Below are 4,933 nucleotides of genomic sequence, written 5' to 3'. Positions count from 1 at the left end.
TCTGGCGATCCTTCTGCCTCAGCCTTCCGAGTAGCTGGAACTACAGGTGCGCGCTACCACTCCCAGCTAAGTTTTTTATTTATTGTAGGGACGAGGTCTCACCAAGTTGCCCAGGCTGGTCTCGAACCCCTGGGCCCAGGCAATCCTCTCGCCTCGGCCTCCCAATGTGCTGGATTACAGGCTTGAGCCACTGCACCTGGCCTCACTGGGCCCCATTTTATTTGTAAAATGATGGTGGAACCATCCATGAAGCGGACTTCCCCTTCCTCCAGGTCGGTCAACCTCAGGATATCCCTAATAGGTCACATAATTTGTTCTGAGATGTGCTCCCCAGAAATCAGCTTCTTCAGACTCAATCCCCACCCTTGACAGTGACCTCACATTCTCAGCTGGTGCTCCTGAATCCCCCTCCACCACCATTCCTCCTCGGATCTCACCTTTTCTCCCCCCACCCACCCTCCTTCCTTCTCCTCTCCTGTCTCTCCTGTCTACACCTCACCCCGCACCTCCAGTTCCCTCCTGCTGCTTCAGGGGCCTCCGTGTCACTGCTCTTCCACTCGATGCCTCCCTGTGGCCTTGAACTTGGCACGGTTTTCTCTCTCCTCGCAAAAATCCCTCCCTTAAACTTGCATGTTTCCCCAGCAGTCCCCCCTTCGTGCTTTGGCTCCCGTGACAAGACTCTCGCAAGGATTCTTTTGGACTCCTCCCTCCCCTTCCCTGGCCTTCTGCTTGTCCTTCCAACTTTGCCTTCAGATCTGCCCTGTGCTGCCAGCCTCACACCCTCAGTTCTAGCTCGTGTCCTTGTCATTGGAAGCCCAGATTCCAGCCAGTCTTGCCAATAAATAATGTCCCACAGGGCAGGCGCTCCCTCCCAGCCACCTGCCTCCCGGTAACCTCCCCAGCAACTCATTCCTCCTCTTAAGACTTTCCATGTCTCCCCACTGCTTTCAGGGTCATGTCCACACTCTCAGTCTGACACTGAGGCCCCTTCGCAGTCTGCCCTGCCTGCCTGTCCACTTTGTCTCTGCTCTCTTTTTAATTCTTTAATTTGTCATGAAGCAGAAGATTGCACACATCACTTTCATTTTGGGTGAATTCTCAGTGAGTGAGTACACCCATGGAACCAGCGCCCAAATCAAGAAACAGAACATGAACAGGGCCCAGAAATCCTCCTCGTGTCCCCTTCCAGTCACTGCCACCCCTAAGGGGGACCGCTATCCTGCCTTCTAATACCATTGGCCTGTTTTTGTACTTTATATAAATGGAATTATACACCACATACTCTTTTCTTTTTGACTTTTTGGCTCAGTATTGTGTTTGTGGGATTTTAGATATTTTCGTACCCGGTAGGTGTTCCTTCTTATATTCATTGGTCTCCTCTAGCTTCTTTCTGCTTTTGCTCTCTTTCCAGAGCCATCAGGTGATTGTTTTTATATTTTGTCCAGAGCTCCCAATTGTTATCCATGCAAAGGCGGTCTGATGGGAGTGACTTTGCCGATACTAGGACCATTTGCCTCTCTTTTTTTTCTTTTTATTTTATTTTCTCTTTTTCTCTTTTTATTTCTTGAAGTCAGAATCTTACTCTCTCTCCCAGCCCGGAGTACAGTGGCATGGTCACAGCCACTGCAGCCTTGATCTGCTGAGCTCAGATGATCCTTCCATCTCAGCCTTATAAGTAGCTGGAACCATAGATATGAGCCACACCACTCCTGGCTAACATGACTAGGTCTCACCATGTTGCTCAGGCTGGTCTTAAACCCCTGAGCTCAGGCAATCCTCTCATTTCTGCCTGCCAAAGTGCTGGGATTACAGGCATGAGCCACTGCACCCGGTCTTATTTTTTTCTTTTCTTATTTTCTTTCAGATGACTGAATTTGTCTTTCTTCTCTTGCTCTTTTTTTTCCTCTATTTGTTTGGAAGTTACATAGTCTATGTCTATTCTTTAAAGTTGCCCCAATCATCTCAATGTTCAGTTTTTAGTTAGCAGCCGGGCTCAGTGGCTTAGGAGACTTTATATCCAACCAACCACTCCCAGCTTCTATGCTATTGTTACTCCTTGTTTTATCCTTTTCTATTTCATAAACTCTATCAGTTAGACTTTTTTTTTTTTTGAGTTGGAGTCTCACTCTGTCGCCCAGACTGGAGTGCAGTGGCCGCTCCCGGTCACCGCAGCCTCAACATGCTGGGCTCCAGCAATCCTTCCGCCTCAGCCTTCCAAGCAGCTGGAACTACAGGCACGCGCTACCACGCCCGGCTAATTTTTTGATTTATTGTAGAGATGAGGTTTCGCCAAGTTGCCCAGGCGGGTCTTGAACCCGCGGGCTCAGGCAATCCACTCACCTCAGCCTCCCAAAGGCGCAGGATCACAGACTGAGCCACCAAGCCCGGCGGTTGATTATTTTAAGGTTGAACTTCAGTACTTCTGGGATCCTTCTGCCCAAAGAATAACCTTTATAATTCTCTTAATAAGAATTGGTGGCTGGGCTCAGTGGCTCAGCCTGTAATCCCAGCACTTTGGGAGACCGAGGAGAATGGATTGCCTGAACCTGTGGGTTTGAGACCAACCCGGGCAACTTGGTGAGACCTCGTCTCCACAATAAATAAAAAAAAATTAGCCAGGCATGGTAGCACATGCCTGTAGTTCCGGCTACTTGGAAGGCTGAGGCAGAAGGATCACCTGAGACCAGAAGGTCGAGGCTGCGGTGGCTGTCAATGTTTCACCGCACTCCAGCCTGGGCAACAGAGTAAGACTCTGACTCAAAAAAAAAAAAAAAAAAAGAATTTGTTAGTGGCACACTCTTTTAGTTTTGTTTGCCAAAAAATTAAAATATTCGTATTTATTTCTGTCTCATCCTTGAATATCTTCACTGCATGTAGGATTCTAGAGTGTTATTTTATTCTAACACATCAAAGTTAGTATTCTGCTGCCTTCTGGCTTTGTTGGGTTATGCTAAGAAGTTCATCGGCCCCCTTTGCGGTGATCAAGCTATTCTTTCAGGCTGCTTCTAAGACCTTTTACTCTGATGCTCTCTACAGTTTTTGTATGCCACACATAGGTATGAATTTCTTTTTTATTTTTTTCTACTTGGAATTCATTGTGATTTCTAAATCTGGGGTTTGTTAGTCAGCAGTTTTGAAACATTTTCCAGAAATATTGGAAAAGACTGGCTTTTTTCCATTCTTTCTCTGCTCTTCTTCTGCAACTCTGATTAGGCCTTGTGTTTTGTTTTTGTTTTGAAAGCAGGGTCTTGCTCTGTCACCCAAGCCTGGAACGCAGTGGCAGTGGCGTGGTCATGGGGGTCACAGCTTGCTATAATCTCAAACTCCTAGGCTCAGGTGATCCTCCCAACTCAGCCTCCCGAGGAGCTGAGCCTACAGGAGCATGTCACTCTCCTTGTTGTCCCTTAACTTCTCTTTCACATTTTCCACTTCTTTGTTTTTATATACTAATTTTTGGATTACAGTTTTGGTGTTTTTTTTGACAGGGTCACCCAGGCTAAAGTGTAAGGGCATGATCATGGCTCATTGCAGCCTAAAATTCCTGAACTCAAGTGATTGTCCTGCCTCAGTCTCTCAAGTAGCGGGGACTACGGTGTGCACCACCATGGTTCAGCTAATTTTCTTGTGGAGACAAGGTCTCACTTAGTTGCCCAGGCTGGTCTTGAATTCCTGGCCTCAAGCAGTACTCTTTTTTTTTTTTTTTATGAGTTGGAGTCTCACTCTGTCTCCCAGACTGGAGTCCAGTCGCATGCTCACAGCCACAGCAGTCTCAACCTGCTGGGCTCAGGTGATCCTTCCACCTCCACCTTCCAAGAAGCTGGAACCACAGACTTATGCCACCATACCCAGCTGATTTTTTTAATTTATTGTAGAGCCACGGTCTCACCAAGTTGCCAAGGCTTGTCTCACACCCAGGGCTCAGGTAATCCTCTCACTTCTGCCTCCCACAGTGCTAGGATTACAGGCATGAGTCACCGCAACCAGTTTACATTTCTTTTCTTTTCTTTTCTTTTCTTTTTTTTTTGAGTTGGAGTCTCACTCCATTGCCCAGGCTGGAGTGCAGTGGCATGCTCATGGCCACCCCAGTGTCGACCTGCTGGGTTCTGGCGATCCTTCCGCCTCAGCCTTCCGAGTAGCCAGAACTACAGGCACGTGCTACCATGCCTGGCTAATTTTTGGTTTATGGTAGAGACAAGGTCTCACCAAGTTGCCCAGCCTGGTCTCGAACCCTTGGACTCAGGAAACCCACTTGCCTCGGTCTCCCAAAGTGCTGGGATTACAAGCTGAGCCACTGAGCCTGGCCCCAGCTTACATTTCTAATCTTATCTAATTCTCTAATTAGCTGGGTTTAAACTAATAATAAGTCCTCCCACTGAGTTTTTAATTTTCATTATACTTTTTATTTCTAGAAGTTCTACTCAGTTCCTTCTCAAATCTGCTTGGCCATCCTGTATAGTCAACTGTTGCTCTTATTTTAAAGTTTTTTGATGTTGCTGTTTTTTGTTTTTCGGTTCTTTTTGAGTCAGCGTCTCACTCTGTCGCCCCAGCTAGAGTGCTGTGGCACACTCACGGCCACCCCAGCATCAACTGCTGGGCTCTGGTGATCCTTCCGCCTCAGCCTTCCAAGTAGCTGGAACTATAGGCGGGCACTATCATGCCCAGCTAATTTTTTGATTTATTGTAGAGACGAGGTCTCACCAAGTTGTCCGGTCTGGCCTTGAACCCGAGAACCCAGGCAATCCACTCGCCTCAGCCTCCCAAAGTGCTGGGATTACAGACTGAGCCACCGAGCCAGGCCTAAAGTTTTTTTTTTTTAATTTTGACTTCTGATGAACTTGTGGGTCTGATTCTGCTGTTCACTCTTTTTTTTTTCGAGTTGGAGTCTCACTCTGTCGCCCAGACTGGAGTGCAGTGGCCGCTCCCGGCCACCGCA

Source organism: Carlito syrichta, unplaced genomic scaffold, assembly GCF_000164805.1.
Source record: "Carlito syrichta isolate Samal-C Ts95f unplaced genomic scaffold, Tarsius_syrichta-2.0.1 Scaffold309778, whole genome shotgun sequence".
In the NCBI taxonomy this organism is placed as follows: domain Eukaryota; kingdom Metazoa; phylum Chordata; class Mammalia; order Primates; family Tarsiidae; genus Carlito; species Carlito syrichta.
The sequence above is the reverse complement of the archived record's forward strand: the minus strand, read 5'-3'. Positions refer to the sequence as shown.